The 23,067-nt window shown below is 43.4% G+C and overlaps 1 protein-coding gene across 1 annotated transcript in view; it reads left to right on the forward strand.

The window, feature by feature from the left end:
* Positions 1-23,067, forward strand: part of LOC124622298 (zwei Ig domain protein zig-8-like) — a 909,359-nt gene that overhangs the window by 703,560 nt on the left and 182,732 nt on the right. The window lies entirely within an intron of this gene.

Raw genomic sequence — 23,067 nt, forward strand, 5'->3', positions numbered from 1 at the left:
TCCCCCTTCATTCTAGAAGTATCCTTTGAAAATGGAGTTCATTAACTCTGCTTTGGTTTTGATACGCTGGATTTAAGTTCCTGTGCCATCAATTTGTATGTGGACAGTACCTTTGGTGCAAATTAAAGCCTGTAACCGTCTTTTGGTTCTGTGAGACGTGTCTCCATAAACTCGTGCTGCGATGGTTGCTGACCCTTTCTGGCATTTCCTTCCGACAACTCTCTAACTACAAAGTTACAGATTCTTATGTGCTACCACCATAAGCTACCCTAATTTTCTCGTGGTGACTAGCAGAGGTACGGAGTGGTGTACATCAAATAATGCACGTTCTGCTCTTGTGTTTTTTGAACAAATATTTCCTTTTCCTGGAACATTCATTACAGGCGACTGTGGTATTTCCACTTGCCATAGCTTGCGCAGTGGCCGTACAACTTCTTGTCGATCTCCTCGTGTCTTGTGCACGAGCGAAGATCTATGTCCCCATCGTCTATGCAGTGCACCCCCTCTACGAAGTAGCTCTTCGCCTGTCGCTTCCACGGCCACCCATAGATCCACTGGACACTCACGTGCGGCAGTCCATCCAAGCGGCTTTTAAAATTTCAGAGCACGCGCGGACCACACAGTCCATCCACAGAGCTTGTCGCCCACACACCGCTGCTACTCTCTGCTGGCAGTCCCTCTTATACTTTTACTTCAGTAATTATTTTCCTATAAATGTCAAGCCGTCTGAAAATTGTCGTAGTTTAGTTGCAGTTCACAGTGATGCCAGATGGCTCTGAGCACTATGGGACTCAACTGCTGAGGTCATTAGTCCCCTAGAACTTAGAACTAGTTAAACCTAACTAACCTAAGGACATCGCAAACATCCAAGCCCGAGGCAGGATTCGAACCTGTGACCGTAGCGGTCTTGCGGTTCCAGACTGCAGCGCCTTTAACCGCACGGCCACTTCGGCCGGCCAGTGATGCCAGATGTGTGCCCAACAAATGACTGTGAGATACAAAGGGTCCCACTGTTAGCTTCGCAAAGGGAATCTTCCTCGAGACGGGGGAAATTACGTGCCAAGAAATAACAGCTGAACTAGATCTAAGAGTATGGAAAGTGCGTGAGGGTCAAAGAGCTGGGAAACAGCAGGTCGCAGATTATATGGCGTATTGCCAGGTTAAAGAAGAGGATGCCGATGAGCCACGTAAATCCCTCTGGAGGTATGATTCACCGCCTTAAATACGATATACCACATCCTTAAGGTTTAAACAGGATAAAAAAACGTACAATAGATGTCAGCGTTCAATAACCACCCACAGACGACAGATGGCAACGGTAAAGTGGAGAGTATATAAAGAGTGTCGGGAAGGAGGAAGATCTGGGAAATGGCGCCTTTGGGAGGGGGGAGGGGGGGAGGGGTGGGGTAGGAGTGCCAACAGTGCAGTCGATGTCGTAATGCGGAACCGGAGTGGTTCATATGACGTTTCAAATTTCTTATTTTTTTAATTCTCTCTGTTATTTAATGAGCGGATTATTAATGTGATTGCCTATCAGTATTTACTGATTTTTATTTATGGTTTGGTTTAGCGATTCCCTTTTACTGTTTGCTCCTTTTATTTAAATTGAGTCCTTTTAATTGCGTTTGCGGTGGTTATGAAGTCTATACTGCTTACTGTTATCCGTAAGTTAAAGAATACGGTAATACCATAAGCGTTTCGCAGCAGCAGATCTCGTTGGGTTTCCTTGCTGGAACTTCTCCACCTGATATCGCTAAATATAACTTACAGCTCTACAGAAATCGAGCGGTATAGCCAAGTGCTATGCTTTGTTATGTGTATGGTATGTGGCGTCCAACTTTAGATCGTGAATTTATTTAGGCCTTCGAAGAAATATTCTCGACGAATCCCAAAACGGTGTAAAACTGCAGGTTCGCACCATCAAACCACACAACACTTCCGAACGACTTGCGTCTTTATAATCACCGAATATTTCTTTTGAAGTGATTGAGGGTTATGAACTCTACACACCTGATACTCATTTTGCTTTTATATGTATTTATTTTTTTCAATACCACAAAACATAGATTACTGCCTTAATGGCGGCTTCCAACGATCCCCTCTCCATCCGACATAGAACATCTCTCTTCCAATGTCCAACATGGAATAATTATCTCTTTGCCGTACCTTAGTACAGCCTGTATATCTTTGTTATAGAGTTCGCGTGGAGACGTTTAAATTCGGTATTTATCTCTCGCGCAGATATATTAATACTGCATTGTACTTTCTTTATGTGTTGTTATATCACAAAACGCCACAACGTTCAAGATAGCAAGGCCATCGGATGTCGAGCCAATGGTGGAACCTTCTCGAAAACATAATGAGTCTGCAGTGGTTAAAGTATCCCGTGCATGACACTGGCGCCATTCAAAACCGACGAAGGAAGAACTGTTGTGCATAACGGGCCATAGATGACAGCGGTTAACAGGTGTGAATGACGGGTTGGGATGTTTGTATGGGCGAGCACACATGCAACTGACACCTCAGGTGAACCAACGGGATACCAACATTGTCTCCTCAACGACCGTTAATTGGCGACAAACGCTGAAATTTGTACACCAGTACTGCAAATGAACGTCCATTTTTGCAACAATCGACGGGAGGGTCCATGACTGAAGAGGGAGAATTTCGTTGTGTGGAATGTTTTCGTGGCATTCACTGGCAGATCTCGCCATTCAGGAAAGCACAGTGGATCAACACAATTATGTATCTGTCCTTGAGGGCCATGTCCACTCATGATTGCTAGTTTGTTTCTCTTTGGCACGGTGACATGTACCACCAGGACAGTGGAAAGCGTCACAGCTCGCGTTGTACGTAAGTGGCTCGAAGAGCATCACGATGAATTTGCCGTTGTCGCTGGCCAGCAAACTCCCCGGATGTAAAGCCAATCGAAAATCTATGGGACCAACTCGATGAGGCTCTTCACATTATGAATCCTCAAATGGAAAACCTTGGCAGCTGCCCATGGCAGTGGAGTCAACATGTCTTCCTGAACCTAACTGACTCTCTTCCTGCACTTCACCCGAAGGTCCTAACTGCAGAAGCATCTGCCAGATGGTCATATCAATGAGGCTGGACAGTATACGTGTGCATGTGGCAACATTAGTACACACGAAGACGAATGGTATCTGGCGATCGGAGTAGCAAGTATGGTATCTGGGAGGGAACTTAGAAAATATTTAGAAAATGAGTGCACTGTAAGGAAACCAAGCTGTAAATGGTATAGTAACTAGTTCAGAGAAATAGACGCCTGAATCGATTCTTACACAGAGAACGACCAGAGCAGTGGATGTGTGATCAACAACGTGGCGAATGTGGCTGAACGAGCGGAAAAAATGAGAACACAAAGGTGATTTACGTGTGTCTCCCAGCAAGAGAATGCTGCAGAGGGGTTGTTGTGGTAGGATCAAATAGGTCCCATAGCTGACACCAGTGGGACTGTAAACTAAAGCACTGCTCACCTGTGACCCTATCTCAGGGCTGACTCGCTGTGGCTTCGGGATTGTTTGGGGATGGTACAGATTTCCTAGAACTAAGTTTCTAGATATTTACCATGTTCTACCAAGCAGTCGAGGATTCATTCGCACAAAAGGAATGGTTGCATGGGTTGTGGATGTAGAATTCCGCAGCAGCAGGTTCCTGGAAAATACACTCCTGGAAATTGAAATAAGAACACCGTGAATTCATTGTCCCAGGAAGGGGAAACTTTATTGACACATTCCTTGGGTCAGATACATCACATGATCACACTGACAGAACCACAGGCACATAGACACAGGCAACAGAGCATGCACAATGTCGGCACTAGTGCAGTGTATATCCACCTTTCGCAGCAATGCAGGCTGCTATTCTCCCATGGAGACGATCGTAGAGATGCTGGATGTAGTCCTGTGGAACGGCTTGCCATGCGATTTCCACCTGGCGCCTCAGTTGGACCAGCGTTCGTGCTGGACGTGCAGACCGCGTGAGACGACGCTTCATCCAGTCCCAAACATGCTCAATGGGGGACAGATCCGGAGATCTTGCTGGCCAGGGTAGTTGACTTACACCTTCTAGAGCACGTTAGGTGGCACGGGATACATGCGGACGTGCATTGTCCTGTTGGAACAGCAAGTTCCCTTGCCGGTCTAGGAATGGTAGAACGATGGGTTCGACGACGGTTTGGATGTACCGTGCACTATTCAGTGTCCCCTCGACGATCACCAGTGGTGTACGGCCAGTGTAGGAGATCGCTCCCCACACCATGATGGCGTGTGTTGGCCCTGTGTGCCTCGGTCGTATGCAGTCCTGATTGTGGCGCTCACCTGCACGGCGCCAAACACGCATACGACCATCATTGGCACCAAGGCAGAAGCGACTCTCATCGCTGAAGACGACACGTCTCCATTCGTCCCTCCATTCACGCCTGTCGCGACACCACTGGAGGCGGGCTGCACGATGTTGGGGCGTGAGCGGAAGACGGCCTAACGGTGTGCGGGACCGTAGCCCAGCTTCATGGAGACGGTTGCGAATGGTCCTCGCCGATACCCCAGGAGCAACAGTGTCCCTAATTTGCTGGGAAGTGGCGGTGCGGTCCCCTACGGCACTGCGTAGGATCCTACGGTCTTGGCGTGCATCCGCGCGTCGCTGCAGTCCGGTCCCAGGTCGACGGGCACGTGCACCTTCCGCCGACCACTGGCGACAACATCGATGTACTGTGGAGACCTCACGCCCCACGTGTTGAGCAATTCGGCGGTACGTCCACCCGGCCTCCCGCATGCCCACTATACGCCCTCGCTCAAAGTCCGTCAACTGCACATACGGTTCACGTCCACGCTGTCGCGGCATGCTACCAGTGTTAAAGACTGCGATGGAGCTCCGTATGCCACGGCAAACTGGCTGACACTGACGGCGGCGGTGCACAAATGCTGCGCAGCTAGCGCCATTCGACGGCCAACACCGCGGTTCCTGGTGTGTCCGCTGTGCCGTGCGTGTAATCATTGCTTGTACAGCCCTCTCGCAGTGTCCGGAGCAAGTATGGTGGGTCTGACACACCGGTGTCAATGTGTTCTTTTTTCCATTTCCAGGAGTGTATATCTTCCTTTACCGCAATTATTCCCAGTCTTTAAGATTTACAACTGCCGGTAAGCTATTTGCCCAGTGTTTAAGATTTGAAACTGGCAGTAAGATATTTGATATGATGATAATGTAAATAGTTAAGAAATATATTATCATGTTTTAAGGATTTCAGAGCTTTCTTCTTTTGATTTAGCATTTTATTAATTTCCTACATCGGATTAATGAGCAACTACAGATGCTGAAGATGGATAAAATACTACAGATTTACTATTTCCTTTATATTTAATTTCACCTATTATTGAAAACGTCTAAATTAAATCTTGAAATGAATGTTAGTTACAGTTGTCTTCAATTTTCTGCAGCTGTTTGAAAATACCAACGACATTAGGTTCCAGGTGGTGGATATCGGAATTGTAAGCAGTAACAAGTAAATAAAAAAATGAAGTTAGTGTGCGTAGATCTTAAGTATCTATCCTGATTCACTGATTGTGAAATTGGAGTTACTTTAGTACCCTCTTAGTAGTATAGCGTCGAGTTGCTCTCGTATCAACGAATTCCCTAAAGCTAGTGCAAAATGAGACCTGGAGGTAGACCTTCTAGCTCAAACGATACAATTCAAATTGTATTCGTAACCTGACACAAATCTCAAAAACTAGTTTAGAGATTTTGATCTGGTTTTCAGTAGCAGGCAGAGTGGTTCACGAGGAAGGTATTTGTAAGTTGAAGACCCCTGCCACTGTGAAAACAATATCTTCAGCGTCTAGTGGTGATGGACGTAAGACTGCCCGACCACCATTGCACACCGATGCTAGCATCGCAGGTCCTTTAAGAACCGCTCATTCTGCATACAAACATTTCCTGACTGTCTGTAGCTACGACACGTATAGCATTTGTAATGTTTCAGAGGAAAGTAATACTGGTAACTGATGCCGCATAGCGCTTCCATTGCTTGGGATGAAGCTCCAACATCCCATAAAAAATCCGTTGCAGCATTCCGCCGAAAAATTAGATATTTTCGTATCAATAATAGCCCTATGGCAGCAGTACCGTTTTCTTCTGTGGAGACTTCCGACAAATCTTACCAGTAATAACAATAGGAACGGCAGCAGACGATGACAACGCACGTGTTATTGTCAATTACCAAAACATGTTAATATAACTTCAGAATTGGCAAAAGTAAATGAAAAATTACAATACCAAACACAAAATTACACAAAAAATTTAGACTTAAAATTAAAAATTTCTAGAAACTCTTTGAATTACGGGAACTGATATCTTGCATGTATCGTTATCTACAACAGGCAAAAGTTGTCGCGATTCTCGATTCATGGGATGCATAAACTACATACATAATTAAGTTTCCTCGGAAACTTCGGAACGCGGGTACTATTCGCACTTGTCCGTCATTTTTTCCTTTCTGTCCCTATTTTCGCTCCCTCCCTCTCACTTTTTATTATTATTTGTTCTCCTTTTCATCACTCGAAAGGAGCAAGTAGCCATCTTTAAAGGAAGCGATGGTTTTAGTAGTGATACAGAAGAATATCAATGGGTGCCACGTTAGGAGAATACGGGTGTTAGAATCAAATATCATAGGCAAAGAACCAGCATATGTACCTGTGTCCACTGTAGAATGAGCTGGGGCACAATCTGGGGCAACTTCCCGTGGTGCCTGGTCTTCCCAGCTCCCAGTAACCTCGTCATTATGTTGGCGGTACTCTGATCCTATAATAATGTGCACCTGACGAGTGTAATCTGTAAGCACCGCACCATTGCAGTCCCTGAAACACACTTTGCTTAATTTCCCGTGATGATGGTTAACTCTTCGGCATTTTCGTCGATGGTGAATCCACCACGCTTCCACTACTTACCTTGCTCCTGTATGTAGTTGTCATAGTAATACATCGAGCACTTGTCTGTGGTGATTAGGAGACTAAAGGAGTGTTCTTGACTGGCATGAAACAACTGCAGCATTTCTGCTGTTGCTCCAGTCCAGCTGATTTCTTAAATGGGCATGAGCAGTCTCTGAACTTACTCAGCGGCGTGCTTTGTCACGTTCAAAATATCAAACAGAACATTTACAACTGATGCAAAGCTTATTTCTAGTTTTTTCACTATTACATAGATTGCGGTCTTTGAGCACTAGGTCATTGTCTTCGTTCTTCGTCATTAAGAATTGTTTGGCCATACAGAGAGTATCTGCATCAGCTGACCACTGTGTCATACAATGGCGCGTTGTTGCTATACACAGTGTAATGGAACTTGAATTACGAAACAATTACGGCACCTCACCTCAACCTTCCGATGCCAGCAATATTCTACTCTGTTTCTGTAAAATAGTTAACATATTTCTGTGAGAAAATTCAGATTTGAATTTCGTTAATGTAGAGGTACTTCGATACAACGATATGTATATATTGCAATGATATTATTCCTATGTGTATTCTTTCTTTTGTCACTATGATCTTTGACGTACTTGTAACTCTGATTTTTGGGCGCGTAAGCGGTTATTAGAGAGTCAAGCTTTGGTCGTCATGTTAAAAAGACGCGAATAGTAGTCAGTTTATGAAATGTGAACTTTAACAATGAGGAAGATATTTTCATGTATGTTTTATATTGTGAAGTGATGTTTTGGAACGAGTTACGTGATACTGCAACAAAAGTAATAAAAAAGAAGTGTAACTTAAATTCGGAGTGCTGATTACTTTTTTACATCACCATTGTCCTAACTTGCAAAAGTTTAACCTTCAAGAATGGTTTATGAAACACATCTATAAAACTTTTGAATATCGCAAAATAACACATAGGACTCTTTGCATCCGAGCTAGGAATCATCACTACCTAGATTTTCGACGATTAAGCCATGAGTTCACAACGAGACCAGCGTGGGAAACAGGAAAAGATGAGTGCCTAGTTTATCCACTATTTCAAGAAATGACTTTATTAACTGTGCTCTAATGACACCTGCCACATAATATTACTTTGTTGTTGCCTGAAAATGCAATATTTAGCACCGTGAGCAACACTACAGTCACAATTAATTTTTGACCTTTGTTGTGGTAGGGTTGTTAGAACAGCTACCAACAGAGCGTGCATTATATATACACTGCCACCAACAAAGAATGCATCATTACTTCATTGGTTCACATTAAATGCTGAAAAAGGATTAGCACGTGATTCTTCACATTATCAATGGCCTGCCCCATTTCATTTTGGCTCTACGGAACTCTGGCGCGAGAATTTCACCTACAAACAAACTAAAACTCCTTAAGCAATTTCGTATTTACGAGGTGATACAAAATCTTTGACTACCTCCACTTAATTCTGACAAAAGTGCGCAACGAAAACAGCCTGGTAATAGTAACTAGTTAGAGAACGAAGACTGGTACGCATGACGTGGAAACGTCACCAACTTGACCTAACATTTTAAGGAGAAAGTACCACTCTAGCAAGATATCAACCCAAACAATCGCACTCAGGCTGTAACCGGCTGGAATTGGGTGGATCGCTTAGCTCCAGGACTTATTGAATGTATGAAAGCTGTACTTTTCAGGTCATAGCTGCTTACAGTTACAATTATGTCCCTGAGGCTCACTTCGGATTGACTGCTGCGGCTGATACCACACAAGCGTGCTTTTTTGTCCTTAAAGTATCAGGTCAAGTTAGTTATGTTTGCTTGTGAGAGATACGTCAGTATCACTTACGAGGCAGAACTTGATTTAAAGCCTAACCTCTGATGCTGTTGGTGTTGAAAAAATATAAAGTCCATACACAGAGATAAGATTTCTAGAAGGAAATAACAAAATTCGAATGGATACCGATCTGTGCAGTCACCAATGTCGCGAACGGGGTTCCAAACAGAGGCCAGTACAGAACAGGCTCGGATTGGACCTATAAAATTGGGGCAAAGAAGGAAGGAAAAACAGAGTTTATGCGGTTGCTTAAAGGCTCACGACGTGTCGGGCATTTTGCTCAAGTGGCGCGGCCATGACGGTTCAGGCACAGGGCCGTGAGTGACTCGGGCTCAGGCAACTGTGGCCGCCAGCCAGCTCTCGGTGTGCACTTTGTGCTAATGGGTGTCGGGCCGCTGTTAAAGCGAAGAGGGCGCGCGGGCGCCGGACAACTTTCCCCGCGGCAGTTGGGCGCAACTTGGGCTCCTCCTCCCCGCCTCCCACACCCCTGCCGTCGCTGGGCGGCGCCGCCTCAGATAATCTGAAGAAACACCAGCCTCTGGCCCTCTGCAAGCCTCTCACTGGTCTGGGACCAGATGGGAAGGAATTGGTTACCACCAAAATGCCGCACAGACGAGATGAAAGAAGCTCTAACGTTCGTCTCTTCCCCCTACTGTTGACGAAGCCATACGTTAGAGAATACTAGAGAAAATCGCGTCTGCCTCTGTAGCTGACTTCCAAGCCCTGGATCCACGTTCGATTGCTGGTATCGCCAGGGATTTTTCCTTTGTGGTAGAATGGTTTAAATGGCTCTGAGCACTATGGAGCTTAACATCTGAGGTCATTAGTCCCCTAGAACTTAGAACTACTTAAATCTAACTAACCTAACGACATCACACACATGCATGCCCGAGGCAGGATTCGAACCTGCGACCGTAGCCGTCGCGCGGTTCCAGACTGAAGCGCCTAGAACCGCTCGGCCACACCGGCCGGCTTCATGGTACAACTGGAACGGAGTGCACTCGGTTTCGTGAAGCCAATTGAGCATCTACTTGGCGGTGCAGTAGCAGCAGCATCCAACCATTAGTGGATGATGGCACGGCGGTCGGTAGGTACTGATGAGCCAGCCAGGGGCTGTGACGGAATTGACGTTTACGTAGAGGAAATCTCAGCTCGATAATACAAATATTTCCCAATCATATTGGCATCGTTAGTGTCAGTTTAGTCACCAAACGGTCGATTGGAATGGTTGAGATTTTGGAAGTGGAGGGCATGAAACGACAGCCTGTGGAACAATATTAAAATGCTGTCTCTGAAGCACACTCATGAGAGAAATATATTACAAGTAATAACAACAAGTATAACTTAGCTCTTGGAGGATGTCAATGTTGGACATCAGTTGATGTCAGTTACCGTGAGACAGTAATAACGATTAACAAAGTGAAAGACACGGGTGTCACATCGTAAGGAGGAAGCTCTGAAGAGGAACTGTGGATGATATTGAGAGAATGCATTGTTAGTTTATTAAGTTTTTAGATGGTTTTGGTGTATTATGACGCGCAATTTAGTACAGAGAGTGCCCACATGTGGCAGCAGCAATGGCGGCAAACTAGTAGTGCATAATTAAACAAAAACTGGTTAGATATGTGCCTACGAACTGTAACACATCAGCCGGCCGGTGTGGCCGTGCGGTTCTAGGCGCTACAGTCTGGAACCGCGTGACCGCTACGGTCGCAGGTTCGAATCCTGCCTCAGGCATGGATGTGTGTGATGTCCTTAGGTTAGTTAGGTTTAAGTAGTTCTAAGCTCTAAGGGACTGATGACCTTAGATGTTAAGTCCCGTAGTGCTCAAGGCCAGTTTTTTGAATAACGTTAAGTGGTATTGTGCTTGTGGACTCCGACGTAATAATCCCTGATGTTATTTCAGTCAAAGTGTTTGTGGAATTATAGCAACTACATTCAATGTACGATAATAACTATTTTTATTAATAGTACATATAAAAAGGCAAAGTCTTTGGAAAATTTACATTTGTATAATATTTATATGATGCTAATATTTGTTCAATGAAGTTTTAATTATTTTTTTATTAAAAAAACTACATTAGATTGTTTCCTTTTTTACTTTCTTGCGTCAGCAAGATTCGGATGTGCCTTCATTGTATCCTTTTTGTTGGCAGTAATCGGACATTATGTTTCAAACTGGTACTATTTCATAAAATGACCAACCTCTCAGTTCTCCTGTTTTAATTGTATATTACAAGTAATTTCTGTCCGTTTAAATTAAGCTGAAAACGACCTACTTTGTGACGCAAAGCTCGAGCGCCGTAAGCACTCAGTCTTCAATTATTTTATTACTAGGAAGTCGTACCACCATCTTAATTCTAAATGCAATACATTTGCTTACAAAATAATCTCTTTGTAAGAACATTAACCTTGTACACGGTCATTCGTCACCAAGTGCTTCGGTAACCAAACTTGACCACTCTGGTCTGAATTTAATTTTCATCCAGGCTAGTAAACCTAAGAATTTGATTTTATTTAAAGTAAAAAAATCAGTGTTTACAATATTTGAAGTTGCAAGTAACAACTGTACTTTTCTACCTGATTTCAAGTGGATTCTTTTATTAGGGGCTTTATGGAACAGATGAACAGGAAACGTCATCCAGTAACACGAAACGAACCACTTCAGAGCACAGTTCATGGTCGGCGGGACCAACAAATGGATGAAATGAAATGTACATCTGACTTGTTTGGCCTGGTGTCCGCTTCTGGGGAGTTCGGTCAAATGGTGAAAGTTCAAAATGGCTCTGAGCATTATGGGACTTAACTTCTGAGGTCATCAGTCCCCTAGAACTTAGAACTACTTGAACCTAACTAACCTAAGGACATCACACACATCCATGCCCGAGGCAGGATTCGAAACTGCGGTCGTAGCGGTCGCGCGGTTCCAGATTGTAGCGCCTAGAACTGCTCGGCCACCCCGGCCGGCAAATGGTGCAAGTCTTTTTACGCCAACAGCACAGGCACTGAATTATGTCACGTTTTCTTCTCGGATAAGAGCACATTCAGTCCAAGAAGTGATTCTGAATGTATCCTCATACGACGAGAGGCGAGAGAACGTAATGTACCCATGAACATTAACGAACATGATCATTTAGGCGGTTTGGTGCTATGGTGTGTAGGAGCATAATGTAGCATCGGTACACTCATCTCAAGTTGTTTGATTAGATTCGATTAGATTACATTAGATTAGTTTTTCGTTCCATAGATCTGTGCTGAGATCCTCGTGGATGTGGAACATGTTAAATTTTTTTTTTAAGCTGAAATAACAATACTAATAGTATGAATATATACAATACATCATTTGTTTCTATTAAAAAATTCGTCAATGGAGTAGAAGGAGTTGGCCACTAGTAAGTCTTTCAGGCTCCTTTTTAACTGATCTTTACTTGTAACTAAATTTTTTATGTTTGCTGGCAAATTATTGAAGATGAGTGTTCCTGAGTAGTGGACCCCTTTTTGAACTAATGTAAGTGCTTTTAAGTCCTTGTGCTGATCATTTTTGTTCCTGGTATTGTATGTATGAACTGAGCTGTTTGTTGGAAAAAGAGAACAATCGCCCGTCATGTTGTTATGACACTGTACGCACTCCCCAACGCGTCATTCCAGGGGTGCATTCGGCAATGAATTCATTTTTATAATTGACGATGCGTGACCGCATCGAACAGTAAAGGTGGGGTAGCTCCTGGAACGAGAGGACATTCGGCTAATGGATTGGTCTGTCCGTTCCCCCGCTTAAATCCATCTACCGCGTATGGGACGCGTTGTGGAAGTGTATGGCACCACGTCCACATGCACGAACCATCATCCAGCAATTCTCAAATGCGCTGGTGGAGGAATGTAACGCCCTACCACAAAGAATCTTCACAAACGTTACACAGCAGGAAACAGCATCTTTCCGCGTATGGTCCAAGTTTCATAGAGCTACGTTACTTTTCTGTGAAACATCATTCGAAAGATACTGTCGTCCTAAGCTTTTGCCTATCAGTGTATCACTTGTAGAACTATCCCATTTGTTTCTCGGTCAGTCCATCTAGTACTTGTAATTCTCTTCTAGAAACACATTTTCTCAGTTTCTCCTGCTTTTCTAACGGACCAGATCACTGTCAATACTAATTTCCACGTACCCGAGATTGCAATCAAATGAATTTAACTACTTTCCTCATAGTATTTCCTCAGCTTTCCTATCTGTATTCACGTCTACTCGCCGGATGAGCTCCAAATGGTTCAAATGGCTCTAATCACTATGGGACTTAACATCTGAGGTCATGAGTCTCTTAGACTTAGAACTACTTAAACCTAACTAACCAAAGAAAATCACAAACATCCATGCCCGCGGCAGGATTCGAACCTGCGACCGTAGCAGCAGCGCGCTTCCAGATTGAAGCGGCTAGAACCGCTCGGCCACATCGGCCGGCAGTGAGCGAAATCCAAAGAATGAACTAGAGAGGTAGCGAATATTTCCTGGCTCCGGTATTTGTATGAGGCTATTTACGACAGCAATGCCAATTGAGTGCCTTATATTACGATTGATTTAAACGACCAGGACAGTTAAATCAGAGACTCGAATTTCGATCGCCGCACTTATTACATTGCATCAGAAAACCAGTGCCTGACGCGTAATTCATCTCACGTTCTCGAGCGAGGCAGTGCTCGATCATCAATTGCAACTTTGCTGTGCGTTTCTTGCGATTCTTTCATTCTTTTTACTACGAAACATAATGCGACTATACATAATACACATTAGACTGTTTTTATATTTACAGTACGTTGTCAGACAGAACTATATATTGAACACAATCCGCGCACCAGCGCCTAAAGGTCTGCAGACCCGGCATACCAGTAGTATCACGCTATTGACTCCCTGACTCCTCTTACTAATTCAGGACATTAACGTGTATGAATAATCCCTTGCATAACATCAGACGGTATGCCCAGGCTAAGTCGCTTTCAGCAGCAGCACGGCTTCCCTACACTAACAATGGGTACTTCCTGCTGTCAGTTCACAATCTAGACAGATGGCGGTAGTCGAGGGATTAATTACGCGAAAACTTTTTCTTCCGATCCCATTATGCAGATCCTCGGATTTCCAATGCTGATGACATGGCGCCTTCCTTTGGCTGCCGATCCAGATGGCGGCGTTTCGCACGCTGCTCACGGTGATTCTCCATCGCGCTCGGCGTCGTGTTCGGAAGGTCAAAAAATAAACGAAAAGCGTACTCTAGACATTGGTCTCGAAGGCGGTTATATTGAAACCATTCATCGCGTGAATCAAACACACGAACAAGTACTCTGGTGCCCAGACGTTCTGGAGATTATTCTAGAATGGCAGGTCTATTCTTCTATGCTGGTAGACCTCAAATAGGAATGTGAACAATGTAACATTAAATTGGTGAATATAATTACAGCACTTCACCACAGTTGTCTAGTGTCTCTAAATTTTGTGGAGGTATTATTCCTTAGGTTTGCAGCCACTTTGCACGAGTATTGCAAACGATAAAAGGAACTTACACACCTGTTGTTATAGATTATCTGTCTTGAGCTGACAGCAATGCAATTAAAAAAAAAAATTACTCCAGACGCGTTTCGCCTTTATTTACAAAGCGTCTTCTGTGGCATTCTGTAAATTGTATACATACGTTTGTACATTTTTTTTTATTATTTGAGGTTAAACAGCGTTTTCTTTAAGAAGTTACACTGTAGTAGTGAGGAATGAAAAACATTTCAGAAAGTCCGTTATAGGTAGTGCAGCGCAGCAAATAAAGCAAAATGCCAAAAACTGCAGATGTGGATTGAACCCCTTCGACACTGCTAGCAAGAGGTGAAGGTGCAGACTATGTAAAGAAATGCCTTAAGTAGCTTACAGACTAACTTCATAAAGAAAACGCTGTTTTTAACATAAAAGAATCAAAATATTAATGTGCAAATGTATGTATACAATTTACAGAATGCCACAGTAGATGCTTTGTAAATGAAAGCAAAACGCGTCTTGTATAATTCTTTTTAATTATATTGCAGTCAGCTCACTACAGATAATCCATAATAACAGATGTTAACAGCTGCTGCGGAAGATAGCCACAAAAAGAAACGAAACTGAAGTATTTTCACAACCTTATATTTATACCGGTAACTCAGATTTCTAATTACTTCGTCACAAAATATCTCTATGTAAGGGTACATTTACTGATTAATCAGACTCTAGTGCGAGGAAAAAACCTAGTCAGTCGCAATATTTGCAAAGATATTCATCGCATAAATCGCAGACTCGAACAAATAGTTAAATATCAACGCAAGGAGTTTGGAAGAAAATCCTACAATTGTAGGTCTATTTTTCTAGGTGAGTAGTGCTCATACATAAAAGTGAACGAAATAAAGTCCAAGCACTATGTAAAATTGAGAACTATATCAGAATTGTCAAGTGTCTCTAAATTATCCGTGGAGATTTTATTTGTGCTCGATTCCTGAGATATGTAACCTTTTTGCACAAGTATTACGAAGGATCCCAACAATATGGAGATATTTACATTGCCTGATATTTATATCGGTTAATCACATTTCCCCTTATTACTTCTTCAAGGAGTTTCCCTAGGTTTGGGTACATTTTGTAATCAATTAATTTCTACCTGCAGGAAAAAAACTCATAAAGTATGAAAATCTATCACCTGAGAAGTTTAATAACTATGTTAAAAATGTAGTAGGTGTAGTGTGTAATACCGCAACCTTTTTGTGTTGCTAATATTTTATGCACGATACCGTCTCATTAATGAAACTACCTGTCAAAAGTCCAAATAGCCTCCTCTTGCAGCGCCGACTGCTGCGCGAAGTACAGGAAGAGAGTCAGTGCGGCCGTGATATTGACAGTATCTGACAGTTATGGGGAACCATGCCCACTCCATTTAAATCAGGGGATTTTGGTGGCCCGGGGATTCGGTAAACTCATCTTAGTGCTCTTCGAACCTCGCTCGTGCGCTGCGAACTGAGTGACATGTTGCATTGTCCTGCTGGTAGATACCATCGCACCGAGGAAAATCAAACTGCATGTAGAGGTGGACATAGCTCCAAATGATAGATGCTCACAGGTATTGATCCATTATGCCTTTCAGAATGACGATATCACCCACGGAATGCCACGAAAACATTCCGTAGACCATAACGCTCCTTCCAGGTTGCAGGGTGATCGTTTTCAGACGTTTCAAGCTGTAAACATCAGTGGCCATCTGTTAGATGGAGCAGAATACGTGATTCATCTGAAAAAGCCACTCAGTGGACGTGCAGTTGTGGTACTGGCGTAATAATTCGACTTTTCTTCGCCGAGGAACAGCAAACAGCACGGGTGCATGAAGGAGGCGCCAGCTGCGGTGGCCCTCACGCAGCAACGTTCGCCGAACGGTCGTTGAGGACTGTTGGTAGCCCCTAGGTTCATAGGAGCGGTCACTTGATCAGCGGTTGCACTTCTGTTTGCCCCTACACATCTGCACAGCCAACGTTCACTCCTGTCCTCTATGGCCCGTAGTACACCAAGTTGTCTCGGCGCCGGCTTTGGACAGCGCCATTTTGCCATGCACGGTATACTTCAAGCACGGCGGCACGCGAACGGTTTACAAACTTAGCCTTTTCGGAAGTGCTTCCACTCTTAGCCAAAAAACCAATAGTCATACCCTTATGGACGTGACAAATCGTTCCGTTTCCGCAATACGGCAACCACTTTACTTTTCTCCCTCTTTACGTCCTCTCCGCTGGTAGTGATGCTACCTGCCGTCTGTGAGTGGCTGTTACATGTTGAATTCGAACATAGGCTGACACGTTTTCGGAATTCGACTGAGATTTTGATAATGAAGAAAATAAAATAACGAGTACCAGTCGCTAGTGCAATACAAACAGACTTTACAAACATCTTAGAAATAAATAAGAAATTGTGCAGCCTGGTTATTTTCACAGGTCTTAAGCATAAAGACTTCTCGTGTCATGATGTACGTACAACTTTTAAAAATCAGGCAAATACACGACTCCCTCGTGATGTCGTTAGCATGAAGTTAAGAAAGAGTAACAACGATCACTGCTGTGAAAAGTGTTTCATAACACCAGAGACACTACAGACAATGTAATTTAAAATAAGTAGGTCGTCCAGTTAGGCGTATGAGGACCGTAACCAGTCCACAATAGAAAAACAATAAAATTAAAAATCAACAAATTTTTAATATATAGTGTTTCTAAAAGGTTGTCTCATTTCACAAGGCATGTATATGAGTGAAATTAGAAACGTAGGGTGAATTTCCGTCTGATGCGGCCATAGTTCCCAGAAACTAAAAAAACTTTGTGTTCTGCCTTACGGCAGTTCTTGTCATGGGGGAAGCTCCGTCAGAGAGGTCCACCGCATGAGGGTCGAGGGAAGTGATTCCAGTGGTGGTTACCCCTGATGATGATGATGAAATGATAATGAGGACAACACAACACCGAGTCCGTGAGCGGAGAAAATCTCCGACCCAGCCTGGAATCGAACCCGGGCCCCTTGGCGCTACAGACCGCCGCGCTGACCACTCAGTTATCGGGGCGGACTTTCCATAAACATAGATAAATAATTAATATCATAACGAAGCACAATACACCACGTAATGCCTGTTGGCTTCTGTCTCTGGTGGCTCCACCAGCAATGGAGGATGACCCTTTCACAATGTCTACCGCTCGTACTGACGAAACGTCAGGAAAATCGTTAAACAAACATCTGCCGAAGGTCCTGGGGCAGAAACCAACAGACAATACATCGACAACTGGCTCCGAAGGACTCAACAATTTTTTAAACATGTAATAGGCAGTGTTTCAGAAACATTTGCCAGATTTCATAACACCATACTGTATATTCTACATGAATTAAGCTATAGTCATGGGATGACCTTTAACTTACGCCTCGAGGTTAAAAGTTTACCCCGGCACCATTAAGTTACTGGTTAATCGGGTTGCCGGCAGCGTTCACCCTGACACGGCTACCTCGCTATTTCACTCGTCGCTGCCCAACGCATGTCGAATAAGGCTGATAACACTGACATAAAAGACGTTCTACTTATCAACAGGTACACAGTGATCACAAAGACCATTATCCCATATCGCGTGTCCACATACTCAGAGATGGTCCGCCGGCAGGAGTGGCCGTGCGGTTCTAGGCGCTACAGTCTGGAGCCGAGCGTCCGCTGCTGTCGCAGGTTCGAATCCTGCCTCGGGCATGGATGTGTGTGATGTTCTTAGGTTAGTTAGGTTTAATTAGTTCTAAGTTCTAGGCGACTGATAACCTCAGAAGTTAAGTCGCATAGTGCTCAGAGCCATTTGAACCATTTTCAGAGATGGTCACATTTTATTAATGTGAGATCATGCCATGGGACAACTTTGATTTGGTGTGACTATTCTTTGTTATTTATTCTTGAGTGTATGTGCGTTCGCACAACGAAATCGTGTACGTAGGAGGTGCAAGGCTCTTCTACGTAGCTGAGGTGATGAGAACAAATCTAGGTCGAGCAGCATCCTTAAGTTCGTGAACTGTCTCGTAACATGTGGTGGCAACCTTCTATCTAATGAACCCCCATATGCATTGTCGCAAGATAGTGAATCAGAACTGCGGGATGGCCACTCCAAAGGTGCAGTCAGATCGACAGAACCACGTCCAAACCATATTTCAACAAATACTTCATTGAGATACACTCTAATGGCAATAGCACAATGGGCTCGTGCCCCATCCTGCTGGAACCATAAACGACCGAGCAGTCCCTGATCTTGCAGATGTGGCATAAATCAGTCACGTGATATGGTGAGATACGCAACATGACTTACAGTCCCGTTAAAGAACCATGCACGTACCAAGTGGGTTGCAGACATTGCAGCTCAAACCGTGGTACGTGGTGCGCTGTGCTCAAGTTCTTCATAATAATATGGGTTTTCTTTACTTCAGAAATGAATTTATATAGCTTTTGCCCTGCGGTTTACTGCATCATCCGAGAAAAATATTCTCCTTCTTGAAGGAAGAGTTGTAAGGAAATCGAGCATTCGTCTACATGTTTGAAAGCCTTTAGTTTCATGAATGAGATTTTCACTCTGCAGCGGAGTGTGCGCTGATATGAAACTTCCTGGCAGATTAAAACTGTGTGCCCGACCGAGACTCGAACTCGGGACCTTTGCCTGTCGCGGGCAAGTGCTCTACCATCTGAGCTACCCAAGCACGACTCACGGCCGGTCCTCACAGCTTTACTTCTGCCAGTAACTCCTCTCCTACCTTCCAAATTTTACAGAAGCTCTCCTGCGAACCTTGCAGAACTAGCACTCCTGAAAGAAAGGATATTGCGGAGACATGGCCTAGCCACAGCCTGGGGGATGTTTCCAGAATGAGATTTTCACTCTGCAGCGGAGTGTGCGCTGATATGAAACTTCCTGGCAGATTAAAACTCTATTCCCGACCGAGACTCGAACTCGGGACCTTTGCCTTTCGCGGGAAAGTGCTCTACCATCTGAGTTACCGAAGCACGACTCACGGCCGGTCCTCACAGCTTTACTTCTGCCAGTATCTCGTCTCCTATCTTCCAAACTTTGCAGTAGCTCTCCTGCGAACATTGCAGAACTAGCACTCCTGAAAGAAAGGATATTGTGGAGCTGTGAGGACCGGCTGTGAGTCGTGCTTGGGTAGCTCAGATGGTAGAGCACTTGCCCGCGAAAGGCAAAGGTCCCGAGTTCGAGTCTCGGTCGGGCACACAGTTTTAATCTGCTAGGAAGTTTCCTTAATTTCATTCTTCATGATTTTTGGAATGTCGAGTATGGAACTCATAAATCCTGTAACTGCTTACGAATGGACTGTATTGGCGAACGTTCGGCAGACGCTGCAGCCTCCACATAAATTTCCAGTCGTATCTGTGATCATCCGGAGAGGACCTTATGTTTTACGCAGTCAGTTGCACCGAAAAATTGTTGGGTTTGATGTGTAGGTTTCTGAAGCCTTACCGTGCATAATATCTGTCCTTGGAGTCTTTCGCGAGTGCATACATGAATAAAAAGTTCTCGGTTTTCAAGCCGTGTCTATTCGAATAAAATATTCGAGCCTTCGATGACCATCTCCGCCATCGTCAATTCGAATAAAATACTCGAGCTTTCGATGTTCATGAAAAGCTCGAGGATTTTATTCGAATTGACGCGGCTTGAAAACCGAGAACGTTTTATTCAGTGCATAATATCTTTCACTTGTGTTCCTTTAAGGGCTCGTTCGTGAACCCACGTGCTCATTACGATCCGTTCCTTCATCAGCCACGATTTCATGTTTGACATGGAGAAAGACTAATTTGAAGGGTACCAGTGATGATGAATGTCGTGAACGTAATGCGAGACAGGATTCCTGAACACAAGTTGGTTTGCAGTAACCTGAGCGAACTTCGTGACAGGAAGGACTTGTTTGCAGCGAATAACCGTGCCGTTCTGGTCTTTGAACATTGGAATCACGAAGTATTTATAAAATTCTCAGTACTTAACCGTAGATTTTGGTTTTTATCATATTGCACTCAGGTAAATAAATAAATTCCAATCTCTGACATAGTCTATGGTCTTCGCTCTCTACAGTTCCCTCTAGTACCATGGCAGTTATTCCCTGATCTCATCATCCTGTCCCTTCTTGTTGTCAGTGTTTTCTATCTATTTCTTTTCTCGCCTGTTCTGCAGTGAACTTCCTCATTGCGTGCCTTATCAGTCCATCTAATTTTCTACATTCTTCTGTAGCACCACATCTAGAATGCTTCAATCTTCTTGTTTCGGTTCTCGCACAGGCCATGTTTCATTAACATACAATGCTGTACCCCAAACGTAGATCCTCAGAAGTTTCTTCCTCAAATTAAGACCTATGCTTGGTGCTAGTAGGCTTTTCTTGGTCAAGAATACCCTCTTTGCCACTGCATGCCTCCTTCTTATGACCTCATTGCACTGTCGATCATGGGTTATTTTTCTGCCTAGGTAGCAGAATTACCTAACCTTGTCTAGTTCGTGATGCCTAATTCTGATGTTAAATTCTCTGTCCTAATTTCTGGTGCTTCTCATTAGTTTTGCATTTCTTCGAATTACTCTCAATCCACAATCTATACTGACTAGACGGTTCATTTCCATTCACTAGATCCTGTAATTCTACTTCATTTTCAAAGGGGTTAGCAATATCATCTGCACATGTCAACACTGACACCCTCTCAACTTAATCCCATTCATGAATCATTCTTTTATTCCCGTCATTGCTTCTTCGCACAGATTGAACAGCTGGAGCGAAGAGACACTTCGTAATCCGAGCACTTCGTTCTTGGTCTTCCGCTATTATTGTTCCCTCCTGGTTCGTGTACATTTTGCATATCACCTGTCTTTTCCTACAGCTCAGCCCCATTTTCTTTCAGGATTTCGAACATCTTGCACCATTTCACATTGTCGAACGCTTTTTCCTGGTCGATAAATCCTATGGACTTCTCTTAGTTTTTCTTCTGTCTTCTTTCCATTATCAACCGCAAAGTCAGAACTGCCTATCTGGAACCTTTACTTTTCCGAATGCCAAATTGATCGTAATCTAACAGATTCTCAGTTTTCTTTTCCATTCTTCTGTATATTATTCCTGCCAACAAGTTCGATGCATGAACTATTAAACTGATAATTCTCGCACTTGTCAGCCCTTGCAATCTTTGTAATTGTGTGTACCATGTTTATCCGAAATTTAGATGGTATATCGCCAGATTGATACATTCTATACGGTTCCCCCGACGGTTGTAGATATTGTGGAAGAATGTTAGCCATCCCTTCTGCCTTAATGGATTTAAAATGTTCCAAAGCTATTCTAAATTCTGACGCCTGTACTAGATTCCCTATCGCTCTTATATCGACCCCTGTTTCTTCTCCTATCACGTCATCAGATAAGTCCTCCCCATCATAGAGGCCCTCAATATACTCTTTCCACCTATCCGCTCTCTCCTCTGTACTTAATAGTACAGTTACCATTGAACTCTTAATGTTATCACCTTTGCTCTTAATTTCACCGAAGATTGTTTAGAGTTTCCTGTATGCTGCCTCAGTCCTTAGACCATCATTTATTTTTCGATTTCTTCACATTTTTCATGTAGCCACTTCGCTTAGCTTCCCTGCACTTCCTCTTTCTTTCATTCTCATTTTTTCGTATGTTAATTGTTATTTTTTCATATGTTTTTTCCTATGTTGTGTTTTTGTATTCCTGCATTTCGCGGAACATTTTCGTACTTCCTACTGTCGTCAGTGAACTGAAGTACTTCTTCCGCTACCTGTGATTTCTTCGCAGGTACCTTCGTTGTACCTACGTTTCTCTCTACAACTTCCGTGCTTTCCCTTTTTAGAGATTCCCATTCCTCTTCAACTGACTTCCTACTAAGCTGTTAATAATGCAGTATCTATAGCGTCAGAGAACATCAATCGTGTCTCTTCATTTCTTAATGCTTCCGTATCCAACTTCTTTCCATATTCATTCTTCATGACTTGTCTCTTGAACTTCAGCCTACTCTTCATCACTACTAAATTGTGGTCTGAGTCTACACATATACCCTTTCCGAATACGATGCTTCTTTTTAAAATAAAACTGATAGTTCTGTGTCCGTCTTTCTAAACTCAAAATGATTGTTCTGTGTTCGTCAGTGCCCTTGGCCTGGATTATGGTAAGACGTTGGTGCTGAAATGTTGTTTTTATTACATCTGAGTACTGTGAGGTCATTAGCCAGATACTCAGGAAATAAGACAAAACTATAAACGTAGGGTAAATAGACACAGTCTCTCTAGTCGATAAACAAATGTGTCATCACACAAAATGGGTGAGTATAATGCTCGTTACTTTCGCTGTATAATAAATAATTTATCTTTGAGTTTGCCAACATGGAAATGTTGTTGGACAAGTAATGGATCTTGAAGAGGGGTAAAGTCTGCTTATAAGAGGCTTTAATTTGCTCTAGCTGTTGTGCACAGTTCACAAGAAGTTGACAGAGGTCAGAGTTCTGTAAAAGAGTTTACCTGAAACTCCACTAACACTGTGGGGAGGTATCAAATTACGTGGAAGACTGCTTGGAGAAAATGCATCAAGGTATTCTTTTCTGAGCAGCTTGTAAAATCAAAGTAATTAAAATAAAATTACAAATAACTGTTAAGCAGACAACTCAAGTAGCGTGCAAGAACAAGTAAGTAGTGAGCAGCTCATAAAATGGATCGCCCTACTGTAAAAAGCAACACATTT

This window comes from Schistocerca americana, chromosome 7 (genome assembly GCF_021461395.2).
Source record: "Schistocerca americana isolate TAMUIC-IGC-003095 chromosome 7, iqSchAmer2.1, whole genome shotgun sequence".
Taxonomy (NCBI): Eukaryota; Metazoa; Arthropoda; class Insecta; order Orthoptera; family Acrididae; genus Schistocerca; species Schistocerca americana.